Source organism: Belonocnema kinseyi, chromosome 9, assembly GCF_010883055.1.
Source record: "Belonocnema kinseyi isolate 2016_QV_RU_SX_M_011 chromosome 9, B_treatae_v1, whole genome shotgun sequence".
Classification (NCBI taxonomy): domain Eukaryota; kingdom Metazoa; phylum Arthropoda; class Insecta; order Hymenoptera; family Cynipidae; genus Belonocnema; species Belonocnema kinseyi.
Window position 1 is genome coordinate 2819361 of NC_046665.1, and position 27487 is coordinate 2846847.

Here is a 27487-nt window from a genome sequence, read left to right on the forward strand (position 1 = left end):
ACCACTTTGGCTTTCAAATTATTCGCTTCCTTCTTGACAAGTTCAATCTCCTCATTTTGTACTTTCGAGCTGGATTCTAACGAGTCAATACGTCTGGTATTAATTCTTAATTCATTCTTAATTTTCGAAAGGGTGGAATTAAGTTGGCCATTGAATTGTAGCTGCCTTGTTTCAAATTCGCAGTGACGGAGGGGGAAGTAGGGGGTACAATACCTGCACCACCAACATCCTGTAGAGCAGTGGACCTAGGGCTCACACTTGGGTTGCCAGAAACTACCATAGAGGTGTCAGTAGTGGTCAATGGAGAACACTCCTTGCAAACATAGTCCATTTGACCTTTTTTGAGTCTTTCAAAAGTTTTTCACGAAATCTCGAAATTAGCACAGGCCAAATGCACGAGATTGCCACACTTAACACGAGCGAGAACTTCAGATCCCCTTCTGGACACAACTACACCACACGCCGAACACGCACCAATAGCTTTGCAAAAAAGACTAACGTAAAAGTTACGTAAAAACAAAATTGCATAAACATGAAACATTTAATGCATTAAAAACAAAGTCAAAATGTTCCATGGAACAAGTTACCAGCACTTCCATGAAGCATAAACTTTTATGTAATTAAACATTTTAAAACTTATATAAACACAACTAATTGAGGTGCGGCAAATTTATACGTCCACATCCGATCGCTGCCAAGAGAGTCAAAGTATTTAAAAAAAATTATTTATTGATTTATTCACAAATCTCGTTGTATTGTAATATTAAAAACACATATGAAAAATGGCGCATTATGTAGAATCTATGTATGCAGATTTTTGCAGACATTCAAAAACCATTGTGCTTTCAATATCGAGATATATAATATAAATTATTGTACACAGCAGACGTCCAATTTAGCAACAATTTTTGCCAGGACATAATTTGAAAACTGTTTTCTACGTCCTGATTCGCAAATATTCATTATTCTCTTAGATATGTCTTCCGTTTCCAGTACTGATTGTGAAAGAACTCTTCTGTGTAAATTGGTGTTTTTTGGCTTTCGTAGAGGAAATAAGGGTGAGTAGATGCAGAAAAGGCAGATAGTGCAGAGATCGATTGTAAGGAAGAAGGCTGAGTGAAGGAAAAGGTGTAAAGGGTGGAAGTGAGTGATTTGAAGTAAAAATATAGAGTGTGCGAAGTTTTTGAGGTTAGGAGTAGGAAAAATAGGTGCTCGGTAAGGGGGGTAAGAGGTAGGTAATTAAGGCTGTGAGGGGAAGGGTGACGTGGACCGCAGTGACAGCAGCGGTGAGGAAAGTGTCGAGAAGTCGATCAGGGAGGGGAGGGAATCAGACTCAGGCTCGGCCAAGCAATGTAGAAGACCGTTAAATTTACAGCACCTCAACAAGCTAGGCAACACGGGTTCAAATAGGTGTCTGGACGAATGGTAAAAAAGGCAAGCGCAACTAGCAGTGGAGGGGAGGATAATAGGAAAAGAGAGGCAGGGGACGATGATGTAGAACGGGGCAAAGATAATAAGAAAGTTAGAATTAAACGGAAAACACCAGAAAGAGATAGGGGAGATGGGGGGACGTTCGAATAATTGAAAGCTTTTATAAAAGAGCTTAGAGAGGAAACAAGAGAGAGATTGGATGATATGAATAGGGACGTGAATAGGTAGGGAAACGACGTAAGAAGGGAAGTGAAAAAGGTAAGAGAAAAATGAAAATAATAGGATAAACACTGGAAGGAGGAGAAAGACAAGGTTTGGGGTAAGCTATACAGCATTGAGAATAGACAGAGAGAGGTTGATGAACAAATAACTAGAGAGATGAATTACTTGGAAGAACGGGTAAGCAAGTTAGAAATCAGGAATGAGCATATAGGGAAAAAACAGAGAATGAATGAGATTGAAAGAAGATTACAAGAAAAAGAAAGGGCAAAGAGGGAAAATCACTTAGTAGTTAAGGGATTAAAAGTGAATAGTGAAACAGGAGAAGTGGAAATAAAAAAACTTTTAAAAGACATTAAAGTGCAGGTAAGGGTAGAAAGAGTCTAGCGAATAGGACGGATGAAAGAAGGAAAAAAAGGAGTGTTTCTAGTAGATGGCAAATAGAGCAGATGGTTTGGGTAGAGAGGAAATAGGGCTATATTGTGTGGATAGGGAGAGATAGGTCATGGATAAATGGGGAGGAATGGTGCTGGGATGAAGAATTATAAGAATTCAGGAAAAAAGGAAAAAGTTTTGAAGAAGGTAGGGGCAAGGGTGACGAAAAAAAGTCTAGAGATAAATCAGAGGAGTTTCTAAACGGCAAAAGGGAAAAAAGTGAATAGGAAGGAGATAAAAAAGATGTTACCGAAAGGTTATGTGTGGATGAGGCAAGAAGCAAGAAAGGAAGACGTTAAAGCGAGAGGGATGAACGGAATGATCTTAGGTGTGAGAAAAGAATTGGCAGTAAAAGAGAGATAAGAGGGGAATAGGAATGAAAAGGATGGTACAATGGTAAGAAGGGTTAAAGTTGGAAAAGTCAAAGTAGCGGTGGTTTGTGTATATAGCAGAAGAGGAGACGAGGAAGGTTGGAGAGTAATTAAAAGGTGTATGGAAGAAAGGAAAGAAGAGTTAGTTTTGATAGGAGGTGATTTGAATGAATGGACTGGCGAACAAGGGGTGGGACTTAAGATGGAGAGAATGATGCATATGTAGGAGTTCTAGACATAGGGAGATACACAGCGCGGGGAGGAGGTTACTCCTTCAAGTTGTATGAAGCACTTCCCGGTAATAGCTGCACTGATAGGTGGTGGTCAGAATCGGGGCAGTTGGAGAAAGGAAAGAGTAGGAGAAAGTAACAAGAAAATGGGAGCCTGGGAAGTAGATGAACTAAAAGAGTGCCAAGAAAAAATGGAAAAGGAAAAGATTATGTTTATAGAAGATGAGGGAATACACTTTTTAATAGAAAGATGGAAAGGGTCGATTGAGAAGGTAAGGGATGAGATAGGTACAAAAACGGAAAGAGAAAGGAAAAAGAGAGGCTGGTGGGACGAGGCATGTAACGAGAATGTAACGAAGAGGATGATAGAAAGGAAAAAGCAAAGGGGAAAGGAAAAGTACAAGAAAGGAATAGAAAATTCGATCAAAGAACGTAGGGTTTGCGATGTGATAAATAAGGAAAGAAGAGAAAAGAAGGGCGTGAATAAAGAAATAGCATTAGGTGAGTGGACAGACTATTTTAAGGATCTGTTAGAGGGAGAACAAAATAGGATATTAGGGGAAAATAGAAAGTTAGTGCAAGAAGAAATTGAGGTAGCGAATAGATTCACTTTTGTGAAAAATTTTTGTAACAGAACTTTTTTTTAAAACACTTTAAGAATCTTGACGTCTTAACTATTGACAGGCTGTTTTTTTCTCTGCCATCCATGCTTATTGTTGTTAGCTCAATTCTCCCTCCGATGATGCTTATTTAAACTATGTTTAGAACTGGTGTGGATTGAAACTGCGACAGAAGTTCGACCAGTATTAAATGTCACCAATCTTAATCGATACTTTGTTCCGTGAAAGGCATGAAGTAGCATTTGTGTAAAGTTCCCTTATAGCATTAGCATGACGTCAGTTTAAAGCCTTTAAATTAGTCCGAATTTAAACTGATTGAAATGAGCCGAGTTTCATAAAATAAAGAGCATTTAATGGCATTTCCGAGAAAAATTTAATTGGTATGCCTTTAAAAGCTTTGAAATGTACGTTTCTTTAAATACTACTTTATGCGTTTTAATCAGCTACTTTATAATGGGTTGTTATTCAAAACAATAAAAATTATGTCAGATAATTAGTCGGAAAATTTTTTTAATAAATAGACATTTAAAATTTAAAAATTATTTTTAATTGTAATATAGTAAAATAAAAATTATGTCAAATCGTAATGCGGAAATATCAAATTTATAAAAAATGGTAATTTGGAAAAGGAAAAATTACACCAAAAAGTAATTTGGAAAAATAAAAATTAGTTAAACTGGCAATTCGCATTATGGAAATTGGATTACTCATAATGGCAAGCAAATTTGTTAAACTGTTTACGGAAAAAATTGTGGGCAAGATTAAAATGTTAGCAGCGTTGCCATGAAATATAAACTTCAATTATTTCGAAATTTTTACATATTTTCCTGCGAATGATATAAAATAATCAAAATTAATCGACCAAACTAAATTTGCGGATTTTCTCGTTAGTAGTAAATATAGTATAAAAAAACTTAAAGTAAATATTATTCCAAAAAACAAAACCATGAAAGGTTTTGGAAAAAATCCACGACTACAACGATGCTGTAATTCTAACTCAGGTGTTTCGATTGTCAGATGACTGCTCTGATCTTCAAGCTCTGCAGGCGCTTGACATTTCTGCATTTGTTATACGATCTCAAATTCATTTTCGAAGTATTTTCACTAATTTCATTAAAACTTAAATTAAGTTGCAGATACATATAAATAATATTCACAGTTTTTTAAAGCTAATTAAAAAAAATATTTCCTAAAGAAAGGCTCCAAATAGAAAATCTATTTGGTTCAACCCGTACATACATCGCTCAACTGTAATCTGCTCAGATTATCGAGTTCGTTTTAATCTAGTATCAATTTTAATTTTTCAAAAGTGTAGTCAGATCGGATTGCCGAGTTCATTTTGAACTGGTGTGATTTCGGATTTCCAAACTGAACTTTTTAAATCGAGAACTATGTATCTACCATATTTGAATTCAGTTTCATTTGGATATTATTTAACTGTAATCCATTCAAATTTCTGAGTTCATTTGAACTGTTCTTAGTTCCGATTTCTAAACAATGCTTTTTAAATCTGGTGCGCAAGAGCTTTGAGCATTTTTTACTTTATAATTCAGTTTCTAAGAAGGTATTTTGAAGGGTACTTTTGAAAAAAAACATGTGGAGCTGATATTTAGCTAATCCAGGCTACCGAAGCAAACAGATTCTATTTTAGAAAATTAATCCAAGATCACTATACAAGTGTATGTAATAACACTACAGAAAGATTTAATAAATTGCAAGTAGACTTGATTATTTAATATGAGCAAAGCAAATGTGTTAAGACAATAAAAGAAATAATTACATGTGTTTGGGGATTCTTCCAAAGTTCCGGGTATTCATATTTTAAGTAAAGCTAAAAATCAACAAAAACAAACACATCGCGGCGCGATGCCCATTTATAAATGACCAAAACTATTCAAACGCGATCGAAAACAGCGAAGAATTTTTTATTCTAGAACAATACATTAAGCCAATCTCCAAGTTCTTATCGTTCCTTTACAATTGAGTATACTGAAAAATGAAAAGATGTTTTTTTAAAGTAAAAACAAAATTTAGCGATCAAATATAAAAACTGCAAGTTCATTCAGTTAAGTCGAAAGATGGACATTGTATAGATGTTAAAGTATTGCGTATTAATACTTACAATAACTCGTTGCAATCTTGTTCGCTGTGATATTCCATTCCTAAAACGTTTAATACTCTCAGCAGCAAAGCTAAGTGGAATTTTCTACCAGATCTTAAGTAACTGCCACGTGGACCCTCTTGAATTTATTCTTGGATAAGAATTTTTAATATATGTTAGCACATTTCTTACATAATTAACACCAAAGTATGGAAAATTATATGTGCTTAGAATTTAAAGAATTTGCACACGTAAAAAAGTAGGAACTAACTATTGTTTTGGAAAAATTAGTAATAATAGTGGACAAAACTATACCAGTAGTTATGTTATCCGAGAAAGCTTCTAAATCTTGGACTGGATATTATACAAATGGATTAATTCTCTTACTATAGAACTTGTGGCGTTGCAAAATTGTTACAACTCACAAATTCCGATTCATAAATATTTATTTAATATTTAGAGATTTTTTGTAAATTTAAAGATTTAAGTTTCGAAGTCTTTGAGTCATAATTGGGACGCCACTCGAGATTTTTAGAACGGTAACATTCCATGGAGACACATTTCAAGCTGTTTGAATTCTCAGGCCTTTTGCACCTACTATCGTCTTCCAGACTCAAAGGAACTTTGGATCCTCGTCTACAAGGATCATGTTAGGATGCCGGCCAGATTAGAGGTAATGCTGCAAGTTATGGAAAATCCGGACTAACTTACTTACCTGTTCTAGAATCTTTTTGGAAACTTCACAATGAGAAATTGCTTCGTCAATTTCCAACATGACTAGAGAATCTCAATGTGCAATACCTTCTGCACGTCGGGCGATACCAACTAGTATCGAACCAAATCCTACTCTGATCAGCCAGCGTAATTTTACGATCCAGAAGGTGATCAAATGGGTGAATTGGAGAGTTAGCAAAAAGAAATAGCAACTCTGAGTAATTCAGGTGATAATAGAGGGAAGGAAGGATGAAAATCGAAAACAACAAGGTGCCAAGCTCCACTTATTACTGTGGTCTTATTATAATGGGCCAAATGTAGGGCCCACGACAAAATAAATGTGGTTCTTTTAGACAATCTATGATTTTGAAGGTAATACGATTTTCAGTTTAGTTTAAGCCATAGTATCAAGGCTTTGGATTCTTTTAAAATTAATTCCATCATTTTATATAAAATATTATTATATTTTTTTAAGAAAAGATTCTAAAAGGAATATCCCCTAACAGAATTTTGAATAACTGAAATTCTGAGGAAGTACCCAATTAACCCAAACATTTTTGAGACCTTCATAAACCCTTCAATGTTGTTGGGACCCCCCTCCCCCCACCAATTGATAGAATCGTTAAAACCGTGAAAGTTTTAAAAATAAAATTCCGTCGATTATTATTGCAAATAGTTTTCCCTGTACACAGTTTGACCAATTTTCATCCACTTTTCGCTTAAAGTTTTCTGATCTCGATTTACAATTTGAGCTGGGACAAGAAGTTCACCAAACGACTCAAGATAAACGAGATACGCTAATTGACTTATCACACCTATATGTTGGCAATATACGATAGACTACGTCCTCCCTTCACCGAGTCAGAAGAGACTAGCTTTGCTCGCCGCAAACTTTTACCACGTCTTCAATTGACAATTCCACGTAACAAATACATAGTTTGATTGAATTAGAACAGTTCGCTGTCGCATTTGAAAAAAGTTATAGAGTAAAAAAATCTTATAAGTCTTCTCCAACACCTACTCGCTCTCTTTTATCTGATCTAGCTTATCGTGAAAGTAGAAGAAAAAATCGGTATATGCGGAGAGAAAGGATCAATATGTTAGAAGAGCAGCAAGAAGCTGGCGTTAATTTGGCAAAAATGATCAAGAACTTTTTGTTATCGGAAGATCTAGATCCTAAGGTTACACCAAAGCCTTAGGAAATTCCTATGTCCCACCATGTAGAGATACGTTGCAGTAAAAAGGCTGTGATGCGCATCTCCCGCACAAATTGTGCCGTAAACGAGACTAGGAGACCTTATTCGGGCCTAAAGCCACTCCTTTATCACCCAATAGGTCTAAAATTAAAGTATTTTGTCACTACATAGATTATAATCCCTTAGCTACTGTCGACCAGGGTAGCAGACGACGCACAGTGGGCGGTAACAGGAATTTACTATTCAAAATCACCCACAGCCTACAATTCTTAACCGATTTTCAATTTCCTTCAATAGAAATATTCAGCGATCGTTGCGCAAGAGCATGTATGGATTAGATTTTGAAATTTTTATTATTTTTTTTTACACAACCAAACAAAGAGACAAAATGAGTCCTTTTTCACTTATTATTTTTTATCTGTAAATAAATGATTCAATTAATTTCATTCTTTATGAAAATATATGTCAAAGCATCTTAGCAAAATTAATAATTAGTGGGTTTTCGAATATAATTGTTATAAACAAATTATATTAACAATAATATCAACATCATGAATTTTTTGCTTGAAAAGTATATTCGCAAGTTGCATTTGCTTGATTTTATGGGAAAAATGATACTTGATCGTAAAAATTTGTTTTCTGCTATAATTTGCTTATTTTATAAACAAATTTTATGAACAAATGCATAGTTTGTTCATTTATGTTCACAAAGTAATCGTTTTTCTTTCTTATCGACTTCAGTTTGTATAAGTGGTAATTATTATTGATTCAGAGCTGTCATGAGACATTATTTGTTTATTTTATAAACAAATGCAAAGTTTGTCCATTTATATACAGAAATTATTCGTTTTTGTTACTGATCGTCTTTAAAATATTGAAGTGGTGATGTTTCAAGATAAAAATTGTCAATCAATATTGTTTGTTTATTTTATAAACAAATTATATGAACAAATGCATATTTTGGACATTTATGGTCAGAAAGCCATTTTTTTCTCTTTTGTCGCCTTTAAATTGTATTATTAGAGATATTTAGTAATACAGACTTATAAATCGATAATCTTTGTTTATTTTATAAACAAATTTTATGAAAAAATGCATAGTTTAGACATTTTTAAAAAGAAAGTATCGTCTTTTCATCCCCAACATCTTTAAAATATATAAGTGGTGATGTTTAGTGATAAAGACTTGTCATTCAATATTATTTGTTAATTTTATAAATAAATATGAGTTTGAAGCAGAGTGAAGTTTTACGTAAATTTTGGTGAGGGTGTCTAAAATGTATTTCGTTTTAAAACTACTTTTTAATTTTTCAAGTAATTCAAAATTTACCGCCAATAGCTGTTAGTTCAGATTCTGCCGCTAGATGGATGCCGCTAGATACATTCTCACAAGAAATGTCATTTTTTTATATTATAACTACAACAGGCTTGCAAAAGTGCATTGATTTTTTGTGATTTATGTTTAACTTATTTCGGCTTCGTCATACGCAGGTTTGTGGTTATTACTGTTATAATTATATTATTAGGGACATTATTATTTTTATTATTATAATATTATTTTTTTAAATCTTATTAAATATTATTTACAAAATTTCTATTAAAAGCAAATTTGAAATAAAGTTTGAGAAGTGGCTTAATTGTGATTTCTTTGCAGACTTTTTAGAGCTGAAGAGAAGTCTTGGAAGAAGATTGAGTACGGAAAGCTTTGATGAAATTTCGGCTGCAACAAAGAGGATAATGTTTTTTATAATTTAAGTAAAGAAGTAGAATGTTACTCTGCAGAAGAAGCTGTAGCTTTATTGGAAGATGCCAAGTTACCTAAGTATCAATACAATGTCATTCAATTTCAGGCTAAAAGACGAAATTCGGATATCTATCCTTCGTATTATGAAGTTACTAAAGCAAAAAAAGAATCTTATCCATCGCAGGTGCAGGTCCATATAACAGAAACAGAAGCTCGCATCAACCTTCAGTTTCTAATCGATCACTCAATAACACCACTTTTTAAAGGCCCTAATTTAAAACTTCCCCCTATAGACAAGAGTGTGAAAACTTGTAATTTAGATTTACTCATGGTATATAGCTGCGATGGAGCTTCAGATCAGGGAACGTATAATCTGATGTTTGAGGACGAAGATTCGTCAGATACGACAGTGTTTACGATATCGATGGTACCATTATGCCTGAAGGTAAGTGAAAGTTCAGCAGTTGTTTGGAGCAATCCTCATCCTGGGTCTCCTAGAAGATGCATAACAATAGCATTTATATTCGCCAAGGAGATAAAGAAAATGACAAAAACAGAGATTCAAGAGATCAAACGCCAAATCAAAACATTGAAGTCAACGAACATCACTACACCGAATGGCGTCTACATAGCCAGAACTGACATGAAATTGACTATGGTAGATGGTAAAGTCTGTCTAGCACTCTCTAATACACTTTCATCGGCAAGCTGCTACATATGTGGGGCTAAGCCAAGCGAAATTAACATACTTGATCGTGTGCAAGGACAGAGGAGGAAAAAAAGCAAAAGGACGCTGCTCATACTCGAATATGCAAGGAGTAATTGAATGACATTGTATTGACACTTAGATAACTTGGCATCTTCCATTAAAGCTACAGCTTCCTTTGCAGAGTAATATTCTACTTCTTTACCTGAATCATAAAAACATTATCTGAATCACCACTGGTATTGGTTAGAAGAGACACAATTGCATTAACAGTTTTTGTTCTTCCAGTACTTCTCAATATTCGGAGAAATGCTTCTTGAATCTCGATTGCCGAATAAGTTTTCTCTATAGTCATCAATCTGCGTCTCTTTGTTTCAGCCGAAATTTCATCAAAGCTTTCCGTACTCAATCTTCCAGGACTTCTCTTCAGCTCTGAAAAGTCTGCAAAGGAATTACAATCAAGCCATTTCTCAAACTTTATTTCAAATTTGCTTTTAATAGAAATTTTGTAAATAGTGTTTACTAAGATTTAAAAAATAATAATATAAAATAAAAAATAATAATGTCCCTAATAATATAATAATAATAGTAATAAGCATAGTTAGTCTGAACAAACAGCTATTAGCGGTAAATTTTAAATTACTTAAAAAATTGAAAAGTAGTTTAAAAACGAAATACATTTTATCCACCCTCACCAAAATTTACGTAAAACATCACTCTGCTTTAAACTTACATTTATTTATAATACTTATTTATAAAATTAACAAATAATATCGAATGACAAGTCTTTATTACTAAAAATCACCACTTATGTTTTAAAGATGTTCGGGATGAAAAAACGATACTTTCTTTTTATAAATGGCCACACTATGCATTTTCTAATAAAATTTATTTATAAAATAAACAAAGATTATCGATTTATAAGTCTGTATTACTAAAAATCTTCAATAATACAATTTGAAGACGACAGGAAAGAAAAACAATTACTTTCTGCACATAAATGATCAAACTATGCATTTGTTTATGTAATTTGTTTATAAAATAAGCAAATTATAGCAGGAAACAAATTTTCATGATCAAGTATCATTTTGCCGATAAAATCAAGCAAGTGCAACTTTCAAATATACTTTTCAAGCAAACAATTCATGATGTTGATATTATTGTTAATATAATTTGTTTATAACAATTATATACGGAAACCCACTAATTATTTATTTTTTTAAGATGCTTTGACATATATTTTCATGAAGAATGAAATTAATTAAATTATTTATTTAAAGATAAAAAATAATAAGTGAAAAATTACTCATTTTGTCTCTTTGTTTGGTTATGTAAAAAAAAGAAAATAATAAAAATTCCAAAATCTAATCCATATGTGCTCTTGCGCAACGATCGCTGATTATTTCTATTTAAGAAAATTGAAAGTCGGTTAAGAATTGTAGGCTGTGGGTGATTTCGAATAGTAAATTCCAGTTACCGCCCACTGTGCGTCGTCTGCTACCCTGGTCGACAGGAGCTAAGTAATTATAATCTATGTTGTGACAAAATACTTTAATTTTAGACCTAATAGGTAACAAAGGAGTGGCTGTAGGTCCGATTAACGTCTCCTAGTCTCGTTTACGGCACAATTTGTGCGAGAGATGCGCATCACAGCCTTTTCACTGCAACATATCTCTACATGGTGCGACATATTGATCCTTTCTCTCCGCATATATCGATTTTTTCTTCTACTTTCACGATAAGCTAGATCAGGTAAAAGAGAGCGATTAGGTGTTGGGGAAGACTTATAAGATTTTGTTACTCTATAACTTTTTTCAAATGCGACAGCTGACTGTTCTAATTCATTCAAACTATGTATTTGTTACGTGGAATTGTCAATTGAAGACGTGGTAAAAGGTTGCGGCGAGCAAATCTACTCTCTTCTGACTCGGTGAAGGGAGGATCAAGTCTATCGTATATTGCCAATATATAGGTGTCAATTATCGTATCTCGTTCATCTTGAGTCGTTTGGTGGACTTCTTGTCCCAGCTCAAATTGTAAATCGAGATCAGCATACTTTAAGCGAAAAGTGAATGAAAATTGGTCAAACTGTGTACACGGAAAACTATTTGAAATAATAATCGACGGGATTTTATTTTCAAAACTTTCAGAGTTTAACGATTTTATCAATTTTGTCTCAAAAATGTTTGGGTTAATTGGGTACTTCCTCAGAATTTCAGTTACTCAAAATTCTGTCAGGGGATCTTCCTTTTAGAATCTTTTCTTTAAAAAATATAATAATATTTTATATAAAATTATGGAATTATTTTTAAAAGAATCCAAAGCCTTGATACTTTGGCATAAGCTAAACTGAAAATCGTATTACCTTCAAAATCCTAGATTGTCTAAAAGAACCCTATTTATTTTGTCGTGGGCCCTACATTTGGCTCATTATAAATCGTATAATAACCTAAATTTTATCTTAGTTTCTAGGCTCTACAATTCGAATATTTTTTATGAGCGCCAGGCCTGTTCGACTCCACTTTAATTATCCAAATTTAGGCTCCTCTGCCCGGCATCCATGACCGGCCTAAATTATTCCGTTAGTAATAGTCGAACTTCAATATCCTTCTAAATTCAAAATTGCAAGGAAATAACATACAATACATATTTCCGAGACCCAGAAATAAGTGAAAAGAATTTGTTTAATCATATTCTCAACCTTGATTTTTTTATCTTAACATACGTTGCGCTTAGTTCACCTAACCTTATTGGCTCTGAATTTACTTCAATAATTACATCAACATATCTAAAATTTATCCAACAAAATAACTTAAAAACTAATAAATTTCATTTAATTTTTTAATACGATCAAAGAAAAATGTACACAATTATCTAAGCTCACAGTTCTTATAAATCTCGTTCAAAAATGGTGGTGGCATAAGAGGAAAGTTCATGACTGAGTGACGCTTGAAAGGAGTTCGACTCATGAATTTCCAATGCTAGAAGATTGGGCTAAAGCTTTTTTCGTTAACTTGAATTTGGAGCAAAGCTCGACCAGGGGGCTCAGTTGAATCAATTTGCACATCACCGGGTTGATACTCGTAAACGGGGCTCATCTACAATTTAAATCGGGTTTCAGGGAAAAATCTAACTTAGACTTCATTGAATTGTCGAATAAATTTAGTAGAAATTCTCGACGAGGAATCAGTACAGATATTATACATTTTGGGGAAACATTCCACTGGAAGCTCAGTTTAATAAATTTGTCACAAAAATTCACTATTGGGGACACATTTACATAAATAACATTATTTATGTCCAATTTACCAAATATGAAAAAATAAAAGAAAGGCCCAGCTAAGGTACCTATCTCTCGACCATGTGTGACATCATTTTCTTGACAGTAATAAAAGTATTGTAATTAATAAAATTGATTAATCGGAGCCACGTGTCACGCGGAGCTTCCTTTAGTCATAAATAAGATTTAGCCTTTCCTGTACAATTTCAAAATGCTGCATAGGAACTGCCTACGAGGTGGAGAATCATTAAGTTCGCCTTTCCCGATTTGAACAACAGTTTTCTCGAGAACAACTAAATTAAAAAAAACTCGAGAGAAAAATGTCAAATTGACACGGCTGTGTTTAACAGAGAAGAGCGAGAGTAGCTTCGACGTTCAGGGACTCGGTTCCGCCATTCCTTTTCCTCCTTCTTTCCGGCGTACCTATTAGCGGCGAGGCTGCGACCGGGACGGGGTGCTCCTTTTTACATTCCAGGATCACATGAATAAGTGGAGCTCGGTAACTTGTTGTTTTCAGTTTTCATCCTTCCTTCCCTCTATTATCACGAGAAACACTTAAAGTTGTTATTTCTTTGTCCTAACTCTCCAATTCACCCTTTTGATCACCTTCTGGATCTTGAAATTACGCTGGCTGATCAGAGTAGGATTTGGTTCGATACTAGTTGGTATCGCCCGACGTGCAGAAGGTATTGCACTTTGAGATTCCCTAGTCATGTTCCCTAGCACTCTCTGATACACTTTCATCGGTAAGCTGCTACGTTTGTGGGGCTAAGCCAAGCGAAATGAACATACTTGCTCGTGTATAAGGACAGAGGAGGATAAAAAGCAAAAGGACGCTGCTCAAACTCGAATGTGCAAGGAGTTTGACGAAAGGACTGGTCTGATCATAGATCAGCCAAGGCATGGATCTGGTAACTCAAATAGTGGTAACACCGTCAGAAGATTATTCGCAAATCCTGACCTAGCTCCTGCAATGACAGGAGTGAATAAAGAATTGATTGTTAGGTTTCCTCAAATTTTGCAAATGCTGACAAGTAGTAGCACGAAAGTTCCTCCCATGCTTTTTTTAACAATCTCGCATTTGAAACTGCACAATTGTACGTCAGTCTTTACCCGTGGTATTTTATGCCTCCTACCGTACACAAAATGTTGCTACATGCATGCATGCTGCATGCTGCATGCTGCATGCTGCAAAAGCACGTAATAAATATTTTCAGCGGTTCAGAGAATTCAACACACGATTGCACTCTCGAGTTTCGACTAAAGAAGATTTATTGCACAAGCTTCTTGTATCATCTGATCTATTAATTACCTCTTTAAGGCAGAAAAGGGGCAAGAATGAAGTTAAAATGGATCCAGAAATTCTTGAAATAATTGACAAGTTATACTTGGAAGCTAATTCTTCTGAATCGTTACAAAACATCACCAGTGATATAGTTTGAAGGCGATAAGAGAGAAAAACAATGAATTTCTACCCATAAATGTCCAAATAATGCATTTTTTTCTATAATTTGTTTATGAAATTAACAAATAATATCGAATCACAAGTTTTTATTACTGAACATCACCACTTATATACTTTGAAGATGATCGGGAAGAAAAAACGATACTTTCTTTCTATAAATGACCAAACTATGCATTTGTTTATAAAACTTTTTTACAAAATAAACAAAACTTATCCATTTATAAGTCTGTATTACTAAAAATCTCCAATAATACAATTTGAAGGCGACACAGAAAGAAAAAATGGCTTTCTGACCATAAATGTTCAAAATATGCCTTTGTTCATATAATTTGTTTATAAAATAAACAAATAATATCAAATGACAATTTTTCATATTTTAAACATCACTACTTCTGTATTTTTAGGAAGATCGGTAACAAAAACGAATAATTTCTGTCTGTAAATTGACAAACTTTGCATATGTTTATAAAACTTGTTTATAAAATAAACAAATAATGTCGCATGACATGTCTGCATCTCTAATAATTACCACTAATACAAAGTGAAGGCGATAAGAAAGAAAAACGATTACTTTCTACACGTAAATGACCAAACTATGCATTTGTTTATATAATTTGTTAATAAAATAAAAAAATTATAGCAGAAAACATATTTTTGTGATTAAGTATCATTTTGTCGATAAAATTAAACAAATGCAATTTGAAAATATACTGTTCAAGCAAACAATTCATGATGTTGAAATTATTGTTAATATAATTTGTTTATAACAATTATATTCGAAAACTCACTTATTATTTATTTTGCTGAGATGCTTTGACATATATTTTCATGAAGAACGAAATTAATTGAACTATTTGTATACAGATAAAAAATAATAAGTGTAAAATGCCTCATTTTGTCTCTTAGTTTGCTTATGTAATAAACAGAAAATAACAAAAATTCAAAAATCTAATCGATACATGCTCTTGTGCAACTATCGCTGAATATTTCTATTAAAGAAAGTTTAAAATTAGTTAAGAATTGTAGGATGTAGATGATTTTGAATAGTAAATTCCTGATCCAGCCTACTATGCGACGTAGCAGATCGACGCGACAAATACGTGTGGAAAAATTACGGTCTAACTATAAACCTCAATTCTAACCAGCAGATAATGCATATTCCTTCAAGTTCTTGAACCTTATTCGATTTTAGAATATCCTTCTGGTCTGAATGCCTTTTTAGACAAGATTGAGCAATTTAACAATCCTTATAAAAATCACAATCGCTTTGCACCGACTTCGTTCGAGAAATTATCCCTTTAACTCTAAACCGCTCCTGTAGATCAGGCAAGTCAAGGTAACAAATTAAATGCAGAGATTCATACCAATAAATTCTCCGTCATGCCCATATTTTATTGATCTGAATTACTTCAAGGTGTGTTCAAAAAATAAGGTGATTTTATGGTTTTCTCAAAAAATATTCATTTATTCCTCAATATTTATGTTGTCCCCTTGAAAGTAATCCCCCGCAGATTTAATACACTTGTGCCAAAGCTTTTTTCAATCATCGAAGCACTTCTGATAATCATTTTGTGGTATAGCCTTGAGTTCTTTCAGTTTTTATCTCCTCACTCGTTGAAAATCTATATCCTTTCATGGGTCTCTTCAGTTTTGGGAAAAAAAAGTCACCGGGGGCCAAATCCGGTGAATAAGGAGGCTGAGATGTGACTGTGGTGCTGTTTTTGGTCAGAAAATCTTTCACAAGCAACGATGAATGAGCAAGTGCATTATCGTGATGCAAAAGCCACGAATTGTTTTTCCAAAGTTCCGGAAGTTTTTTGCGTATCGCCTCCCGCAAACGGCGCATAGCTTGAAGGTGATACTCCTTATTGACCGTACGATCTTGTGGTAAGAATTCTTGATGCACTACGCTACGGTAATCAAAGAAGACAGTGAGCAAAACCTTCACATTTGACCGAACTTGACGTGCTTTTTTCGGTCTTGAAGACTCAGGATTCTTCCACTGAGACGATTGGGCTTTAGCTTCGACGTCATAACCATATACCCACGATTCATCCCCAGTTATAACCCTTTTGAGAAAATCAGGATCATTATTGACTTCATTCAACATCTCCTGAGCACTGGATTCCATTTTTCACACAAAATTTAATGCAAACTCTTTGCTCCATTTTTTTCGAAAGAAGAAAATCGCCGAGCACACCAAACCCTTTTAACCTTTTACGCCTCTGCCAGAAAAACAACACGGGCTTTATAGTGAAAACTGTGAACATATGATCGTGAAGAGTGTATCAATACAACAAAACAAAAAATTTTAAACTTGAATGAATGTAGCCCGCGAAAATTGAAAATTCACCTTACTTTTTGAACACCCCTCGTATATCATCCAACGCCATTATACACGATGGAACCCCTAATGTTGCTGACTCTTAGGATTACGGGTCAGTCACATAATCCGTTCCATATTTTTCTTTTGTTTACATCTGTTTAATGTTTATTTAATGTTTTTATTGTGTTAATCACTTTACTAATCCGAAAAGTTTGGACAACGATCTGTCGCCATTCACTGCTGTTCGCACACTGTTTTTCTCAAGTGACAAGGCTATCATCACACACTCAAACTGAGAAATCACATGACTTCAAACATTCCTTTAATTAGAAGAGAACTGAAAATGGCTTTGAAATAGGCGATTTCGATAAATCGAATCATTTTCAATCGTAGAAAATCTCATAAAGACGAAACATCACAACTTTAAACATACCGGCCGCCTCGTAAGTGGTAACTGCACGATGAAAAGAAAAAGAAAGCAATAAGTACTTAATCGAGTATTTGTTAACAACGCGCAAATACCACTTACCATGAAGAAACAGTAGGAATGTAACAAAAATTTAATACTCTTAGCCGCCCGCCATAATCCACCGATCACAAGATGTAGCTCTTTGTTGAACTATTTGTAGCGTTTTTGTAAATATTGTAAATAAGCAACAGCCCATCTTCTCCAGTAAATCTCTGAAATTTTTTGTACTAACTGCCATCGATTTAAACGATTTTCCGAAGTAAATTCTAATGAGGATTCTGGAATGCTCGTCAAAGGGGCTCCAATCAGAAAATGTCCAGGTGTAAGGTAGGAAAAGCCTTCAGGATCATTTAAAAGAGGTGAAACAGGACGGGAATTGAGGAAAACTTCTATACGAGTAAAAAGGGTATAAAACTCTTCGTATGGAAGAGTATGTCCACCTACAATTCTTTTCAGATGGTGTTTAAAACTCTTAACTCCAGCCTCCCATAAACCCCCTTAGTATGAAATGCCAAGAAGTGCCTTGAATTGCAAACTCATTATGCAAATTACCATCCAGTCTAAGATTCAAAAGGCAATTTTTTAATTCCTGGTCAGCACTGTGAAATGTCGTACCATTATCACTGTACAAGTGTACAGGTTTTCCTCGCCTTGAAGAAAATCGCTGAAAGGCGGCGAGAAAAGCGGCAGATGAATAATCAGAAACGAGTTCTAAATGGACAGCTCGCTTACAATAACATACGAAAAGCGCAACGTAAGTTTTGTAACTCTTTCTGCCATGACCAGAATCAAAGCCAACATTAAATGAGCCTGCATAGTCCACACCAGAATGTGTGAATGGACGATGTGGGGTTACTCTAAATTCAGGTGAGTCCCCCATAAGTTTTTGAGACAGAGCCGCTCTCTCACGTGTGCACTCCAGGCAACGTTTGAGCAGTCGTTTAACCTAAGAGCGAGGTCCTAAAATCCAGTAAGGCTGTCTAAGCGTATGTGAAGTTAACGGCTGTCAGGTAGTCTGTCGTCCCAGTTAAAGTTCCTGCATTAAAATTTTTGCCACTATTATGACTGGAGTTATCTAACTCATAGGATCATATAACTGAGCTATTATTAAAAGAACAATCCGTTTTGTTGGATTTTCGACTAAAGCAGAAGCCACTATAAAAAAAATGAATCAGGCTCAGGATACCAAAATAAACCTAGAACCTTCAGCTGAGCATCCTCCGCTAACGGAAATTCGATAGCATGTTCGCGTTCTCCCGAGGGGCAATCTTTCAATAGTTCGGGTTCATTTGCAGCCCATTCTCGCAAATGACAAAAAAAACATCATCGACGTAATTATTATTTTCTCATATAGTTTGGGCTAAAGGAAATCTATTTCCTACGTCATAAGCTAACTGCTTAACCCCTTTGTATTTGTCTAAACATTTTTTCAATGTCCGCCAAATAAACAAAGCGATGTGATCTCTAATTCATAATGATTGAAACCAAATAATTCAGAATCTTAGGACCAATGTGAAGATGAGAATTTAAGGAAGAATTATTGGAAGTTATACTGGAAGCGTTGAAAACAACTCTCAACTTAGTAGTGGAACTACTTTCTCTTAAAATAGGGTGATTAGGCAAATACACAGTTTGTGCAAAACTATCCAATTCCTTTTCTTAAAGAAGTTCCATGTGTCTTAGGCTTTTATATTCTGATAAGAAACTGGACTATTGTAACAATAATTCCGATTTCTCCGATAAACGACGAAGTACTTTATTCAAAACGATCTTAGCTCTCTACAGGAATGCACCTATTTTTGTGGGAGGATCGTTTTTGAAAGGTAAGCGTATCATGTTACGTCCGTCCTTTGTTCATCATAAAACATTTCATCATCTGTCATAGTATTTTTAAAGAGAACTTTCTCCAACTCCCAGAACCTGTTTAAGCCTTCATGCAAGACTTCTGCTGAAATAGTCCGATTTTCTGTGACTGGAATGTTAGTTTTCATTTGATTTGTGACTGAAACAGGCCCACATAATATCCAAACAAAAACGGTACCTTGCGCAGTAAGAGAACCCAATATACCCTGTTGGAGACAAGGAAGTAAATATGAGCCATATTTATTGGCCCTTAAACTCAAATTAACTTGATGGGATTTAAAGGAATTTGGATCCCGTAACCGTAACTCTTTTAATTGATCTTTATTCCCCACGTTAGATCTTACAGGAGGAGCATATTATGTAAAGTGTAATAATACTAAAGCTTGGATGTGGACTTTAGAACAGTTTTTTCTGTAGGAATTAAATTATATTCTGCTAACATTTTTGGAGAACCAATATTATCTCCTCCAAGCCCATGTGCTACTACTTTAACCTTTTTATAGCGTGGACTTAATATTTTCATTGCTATTTTGGTAATAAAACAACATTCAGATCCTTGGTCCAGCAAAACTCTAAATCTGTGACTTCTTCCATTTTCAGCTTGGAAGAAAATAAAAGCCGTAACGAGTAAGGTTAAGCGCGACAAATTTGGATGATTATTCAGAAAATGAAACGAAACTCTATCGTCTGCTTCTTTAAGCGAAACAAGATTAACCCCCAAACCCAGGGTGGAATTTCCGGGATCATTTGATTGTGATGCGAGAAAACCTGAAACTGCCAATTGAGAAGTAATCGATGCAGAGTTATTATCTATATTTAGATAATTATAATAGAGTTATTATATATATTATATTTGAGTTATAATCATCGGAATGCATCAGGGAATTATGTCTGCTATCGCAATTGTAACATTTTAATTTACTAACACAATTATGAGGTCGACATCCAGGCGTGAGGCAATTATAACAACAATGATTATTTGTAGCAACTTCCCTACGCCTGTCCACAGACAGAGCTTTAAATTGGTTGCATTTAAATAAAGAGTGATTATCCTTACAAAGGAAACACTATGAGCTAGAAGTTGCATTGTGGCTCCTAAGTCCCCAAAAATAAGTCAAGTTGCTGATAAGTGGGATAATCAGTGCCAGTACCAATATGCATCTCCCATTACTTGTGAGTACTAATATCAAACTTTTTAACCATTATAAAAACAAGTAAATCACTCCAATGTTCTGTTAAGCGTTTAAGATTTTTGAGAGCCGCCAATGACTCATTTGTTTTATCGCGTAAGTTTTTTAAGTCTTTTCTAAGATTCGTCCTTTAAGGACAATTTTAAATAGTATAATCTTGTTACATTTGACAAGGAATCGTTTTGTAAGGCTTGCAGATATCACAAGTACCTGCGGACATTTTATTTCAACTCAATAGAAATTTTTTATTTAACAACAAATTTAAAACTTTTTGTTGTTAAAGTTTTGCGTGATACCATTTCTTCTGAGACTTTCAAACTCATTAAAAAGGTCATAAATTAATGTAATAACTAACAAAAAATAATTTTCAGTGGGTTATAGTAACAACAAAAAATATTAATAATGTTATAAACAAATTAATTAACAAAAGTAATTTTTTCGTGATTCAAAATGATAAGCTAATTTTAGCCTATGACTTTTGTGTAAGGTATCAAACATAATAATTTTCGCTTAAAATAAACTAAGGATAACTAACTTTTGCCAACTGTTTAAATAATTTTTATAAACAAATGCACATTTTAACCATTATTTTATGAATAAGATGGATTTTTGCGGAATCAACTTGAAATGTCTTGTCAGAGACACCTTGCGGTCATATTTTTCATAGCGACCAAGAAGAGTTAATTATTTTCAAAAATTTTATAAATAAATGTACATTTTTTCATTATTTAATAAATAGGATTGATTTTTTGCGGAATTAATTCGATATTTCTTGCAAACGACTCTTTGCTATCATATTTTTAATAGTGACACAAACTGATAATTATTTAAACAATTTTATCAAACAAATGCACATTTTAATCGTTTTTTATGAATAGGTTTGATTTCTTCGGATTGTCAAATTTGTAGGGTAAAAATACTTTTTAATTCAAACTTTGTCATCATCCGTAATCCTTATAAGCATTTCTTGAACGCTATTTTTTAGGCTAATTGGGTACTCTATCAAAAAATGTCTAGAATACTTTAGTTTCAGGCACGTCCAAACTTTATAAACAATTTATTCGGCTAACGAAAGTAATATTTGTAATATTTTTAAATACTTGGTAGAAATACAAATATTTACTGAAAAAATGTGGTTTATTTCTTGCATGGCTTCTTTACTTTGTGGTATCATAATCTTTTGATTGAAATTAGTTCCGTTTTGTGATGTTTGCAATGTCTTCTAATATGTCTCCAAGAAGAGAAGCTAAACGATTCTTTGTATTAAGAAGATGCTAAAATGCTATTGTTTATCCGATATTAGTAACAATATGAAATACATTATTTAGAAAACGTTTGGCGTCTTCCAAAAGTTAAAAGACTGAGAACAAAATATGTGTGTCTCATTGCATGTAATTTTAGCTAAATATGGTAAGTTATTAACATGTTTTGATCAAGTCCCACAAATACTGCAGCGAGAATATGCTTTATTTCTATTAGGAATATTACATACCTTGCTATCAATCATCGTACACTTCAAATCAAAGCTGATATCAAACCTCATTTCACATAAATCAGTGGAATAGGTACGAACTTTTGCCAGCAGCTCCCCCAGTGATGAATATCAGACCACTATGAATAATAAGAGAGCAAGGATTCTTTTTCAAGGAATTTCAAATGAATTAAGCAAAAAAATCAATCCTATTCATGAATAAAATGGTTAACATGTGAATTTGTTTATAAAAATTGTTTGAAAAATTAACATTTTTAAGTCAATATAAAAAATATGATAGCAAGGAGAATTTGGAGAAACATTTTAAGTTTATTCCGCAAAAATATCAAGCCTTTTTATAAGAAAATGGTCAAAATGTGCATTTAAAAAAAATAAAAATCGTTTAAACAACATAGGCACACAAGAAAAAATCAAAGTCCACGGAGCCGACCTTTGGGGTTCTATGGTTTTTGGGTCGCTGATTCCGAATCGTTTGTCGTTTTTCCAGATCAGATCGCTTTCAAGGTCATTTGAAGGTCAAATGAAGAAAATACTGCTGAAAGAATCTGAAAAAATTCAGAAATAGGTTCTTTAACACGCTGAATCTGAATCCGGTGTCGTTTGACCTTCATTAGTTCAAGATAAAGGTCATTTGAAGGTCAAACTAACAAAATAACCACAAATAAATTTACAAAAATTTACATATAGATTTTGAGGGTCGCTGAATAAAAATCCAAGGGTGATTTGATCATATCTGGTTATCTGAAGGTCATCTGAGGTTATTTGAAGGTCGAATTCGGAAAAAGGGCTAAAGAAATCTGAAAAAATTCAAATGTATGATTCAGCATGCTAAAAAATCTATGTCTGAATTTTTTCAGATTTTTTCAGCAATATTTTCTTCATTTGACCTTCAAATGACCTTGAAAGCGATCTGATCTGAAAAAACCGACAAACGATTCAGAGTCAGCGACCCAAAAAACATAGAACCTCAAAGGTCGCCTCCGTGGACTTTGACTTTTTTTTGTGTGCCTGTGTAATTAGCAATAATGGGCTGTTCTCAGATTATTTTAAGCGTACATCATTATCTGTAATACTTTATATAAAAGCTATCGGTTAAAATTAGGTCATCATTGCGAATCACGAAAAAATGAATTTTGTTAAATATATAATATATTTAAATAAAATTTGTTTAGCATGCAGGTCAAACGTGTTTCCCTATGCGCAGCCAATGGTCATAAGATAAGATAATCCTTAAAAGAACTCGTAATAAATATGTGGGGATTACTTCTTGTCCTTTTTACCGTCAACGAAAGAGAATTAAAAACTATGGTAATTTTTTACATGGACGGAGATCATAAATTTTGGTGTAGTCACCTCTCAGAATTCAGGTTCGCCTATGATACTTACGGCGTATCACTCCACCGTCAAGACTACCCCTGCCTTTTTAAATCATGGTCTAGACCGTAAACGAACTAATTTCCCTTTAAAGACGTGAGGAAATTGAATATCACATAGATCCGCAATCCCCTTAATTATAGGTCAAGAGAATGCAAAAATTGCAATTTATATGAGATAGGGTATTTAAGAATCTCGATGACGCTTTAGAAAAAATCTTGGTATTATAACTTACGCCGCGGTCATTTAAAATTTTCTCGCCATGAACTAGTTTTATCATGTCGTTGAAAGCTTTCTAGCCAGGTTAAGCAAGAAGCAGCTAAATTAAATTCTGAATTCTTAGGGCCATATGGAGTAACTATATGGCCTCTTTATGCTGAGATCCCTACTTCCTTATTACCTTTGAACTCCCTTTCAAATATCATTAGTCATTTGGTGTCAAGTTTCTTTCCTACTCAGTCAAGTACATCTATGTTATACCTTATCTCTCTTTTAGTTAATTATTTTTTCTTCTAAAAAAATAGTGAATGTATTTTCTTCATAATTAATACTTTAAACATTTAAGCTGTAAAGTGCAGTTCAATTTCATCCTTTTGTTTTCTGCAACCTCGTATCATTTTTTGCTTCCAATTTTTGTTATGGTACTGATATGTTTGGAGCAGTCCGAGAGTTAATAAAAGGTCGAAACCGATTCTGTAAAATAGTGCGAGCAATGATTAACCATTGCTCTAAACAATCCTTTGTTTCTGAGTCAATAGTTAAATCGTTGAGACTACCACGACAACGCAATCACATGGCTGTAGAAGTTTTAGCTGAAGCGCACTCAACTACAGCTACTGCAATGATAAAATTAAATATTAAATTAATAGTTTATTCAGATGCTGAACTGACTTTTTTAAGTCCAATAAAAGGCCCTGCCTTCGCCCGAATTTCTCAGGCCACGATATTTGGATTGATTGCTGATGGTGAATTGGACGGTTCGACGGCCCTGTTGAATGGCAGTGTTAAAGTTAATCATTGTGGTCACGTCGGTGAGATATCGTTCGCTCTGAATCAATTTTGGAAAATTGAAGAAATCCCTAAGTGAGAAGAAGAATAGATTCTTAATCTGAATATATAACCTTATATTCAAACTTTATAAGTGAATATGAATCTCCTAATCACATGAGACGTGTTACGTCAGGTTAACATGCTTACACGTAGTATTCAATGTTTCAAGCTTGACCACTATAGGTGAAATTTTGAATTCTGGCATGCTTATATGATCTAAACTCTAAATAGATCTTCCTATCATTATCATGCGTTTACGTATGCATACAGTAGTATGGGATAATATATATTATATATAATATTATATATAATATATTGACAAATTGTTTGAATCAAGAATGGCAAGCTTACTGTACGGAGTTGAAAAAATTGGAAATTGTGTCAATTCCGCGTTGCATAGGTAGATTTTCCGATTCCAAAGATATGGAGGTACAAGGTATCACTGATGCATCCAAGCAAGCTTACGCTGCATCTGTTTATCTGCGTAATAATTCGACTGATAAAATAAATAGTACGTCCGCATATGCAAAATCTAGAATTGCAACTCTAAAATAACTAATTATTGCCCGTTTTGAATTATTTGCAGCATTATTACTCACACAAGGAGTGCAGTATTTTCAGACTCCACTGCATTTAGAATCAGCTCCGAATCATATTTCGTCTGGCTCTACAATTTTTCTCGCTTGGTTTGAAAAACAAGAAGAAAAATGGCCTACTTTCGTGGCAAATTGAGTTTCTGATATCGCAACTCGATTTCCAAATGCATCATTACATCATATACCCATAGCTAACAATCCTGCGGATGGGTGTAATGGTCTACACTAGCTGCCTCAATCACCTGACAATTGGCCCGGTGATGTTGAATTGTCTGAAGCAGATGAAGTTCATATAAAGTTAAATTTAACAAAACATGCTCATCTAACCATTACAGACCACGCTGTATTTGAAAGATAGGAATCTGATTTAAAACAAATGTTATCTATTACATTTTCTAGTTGGCTAAAACTATCAAGAGACATGCGGATTAAGAGATTAAGAGATTGTGGATGTTAAAAAAAAGATAAACTATATCTAAAATCAAGTGCGACCAAGAAACGAATATTATATTATGCAAATAGGGTGAGAAGAGGGACTTTTTTGACGAGTGTATGTTTTCAGTACGAGTAGTAGGCGAGCATACGATGTATAATTTTAGACATTTCTCGAAACACAGCCATGATTTTAGCTCACATTTGATTTCGAATAAAAGGAGCATGATTTCCGGTAATTTTAAGTGTAATTTATGACAACTTATGTGATGTTGCAATTTGCAATTCACATGGCACCAGTTATGGTAATATTCTAGTTACAGATAATTAATATAATAAGATAGTAGTAGTAGTAAGATAATAAATAATAAAGGCAAATTAATCCATGATTCATTACAATCTAGTTCGTAATTTAATTCCCTATCGCTGATTCGTTAAGAATTTTTATTTTCCTACATTTAAAGCCTTTCTCATAGTCAACATCGTCATCTTGGGACGTCGCTGCCAAACTTATATCTAAAAATCATAACTGGGAATCGCTTGCAGTTACTGACAGGAAATTAGGTAGATATTCTACAAGACCTGTATTGTTCGAGAAGACCCCCGGATACTTTGATCAACATAACATGAATTCCGTATAGTCCTCAGGCGATTCTAATGTGAAAACAATAACGTCGATTCTAGCTATACTTGTGGTAACTCTGTAGATCAGGTCCGTATCGTCAATAGTCCGAATTTATAATCACTATGCAAGCATTTTAATTGTTATAAATGAGTCCATTACTTTGTAAATATTTGAGGGAGGCTTACGGAGGGTAAGAACAATGGTTGACATTTATTAATTTAAGGCAGACAGCAACGGGAATTAGATTATTAAATTATAAATAACTGTATCGTTTTACATCGTACTTTTGTGCATTAGAGAGGTAAAAGTGTTCTTACCAAAATTAAAGTTGACACGATTCTGCTTAAAAATAAAATGTGCTGTAGGTCAGAATTGATGAACTATCGTGTCTACTTAAATTTTTTTAATTACACTTTTACCTCTAAAATGCACAGGAAAGCTTCAATCCAATGGAATGTGATACGGTGCACCATTTTCCAGAAAATTTCCGTGTTCCGGGAAGAAATCCTATTTACAGAACCTGACACCATATTATGAACCCGCAAATGAAGTACTTGAGAAAAAAATGACTGCCCCAGAAATTACCATCTTCGCCCTATTTTCCCGACCAGATGACTGGACTAATATTGTTTGGCTGTTAAGTTTAGATTCTTTAAGAAAGGTTTTTGTTTTACTGACTATTGTTTTTGAAGGGTTCTTTTTAAGTTCTGTGTATGCAGGGGCGTAGGGAGCGTATAGGATGTCGGGGGTGAGTGTTGTCATAAATGCCGACTGAATAAGTAGAATTTGCCAACTGCGACGATTTATTGTAAAAAAAATATCTCGTCTGTGGATAGAGACGTTAGACTAAAATCTAGCTTAAAAGAAGCTTCTCGATTCACCGGTTTCATCTTAGTTGGAACGGTCAATAAAAATTATTAATGACTGAAACAAAATTGTCAGAATAATTACGATCTTAGCGAGTTTCAATACTGGAAAACGCGTATATATAATAATATATAATACAATAATACGTTTTCATGATTTTAGAAAGAAAAAACTGTTGGAACAAATAAAAATTGTTTATAAATGAACATATATGTTAAGCAACAAGTTCTACTTTCAGTATTCTTCAAATTTACATAATTGATGCCGATAGATAAAAACTTTTCACAATTTGAATACAGTCTGTCAAGTTAAAGCGTGGGTGGCTTTACTCGCAGTCGGTAAGGTGTATCGACATGATTTTGGTGTCTAAATATTAAGAAGAGCTCCCTCTTTCATGCTTTTTGATTTAACATTCAGTTTGCTTTCAATTCTCATCTTGTTATGTACGTGAATAGGTGCAATCTCCCAAACCCATGTTTCGAGAAACAACCCCAGAGATGCACTTTTACCGGATGTTTTACAGTCCGCTGCACTAATCTTGAGGTTGAATGTGGTCAGGCATGTGATGACGTCACGTAACCCCAAACAGCAGTCTCGTCGGTGAATATTACCTCGTCCCAATCTCGATCAACATTTTCCTGGGCCCACGCAAGTCGCTTTTCGATGTGCTTTTCACCAAGCAATGGTTTTTT

At 34.1% G+C, this 27487-nt stretch overlaps 1 protein-coding gene across 1 annotated transcript in view; it reads left to right on the forward strand.

Moving 5' to 3' along the window:
- The window catches only part of LOC117180927, a 194205-nt gene that overhangs the window by 152316 nt on the left and 14402 nt on the right, over window positions 1–27487 (forward strand). Inside the window, exon 5 of the transcript XR_004468083.1 lies at window positions 19770–20342. The gene's annotated coding sequence lies outside the window, so the exon portion shown is untranslated. The remainder of the gene's footprint in view (window positions 1–19769; window positions 20343–27487) is intronic.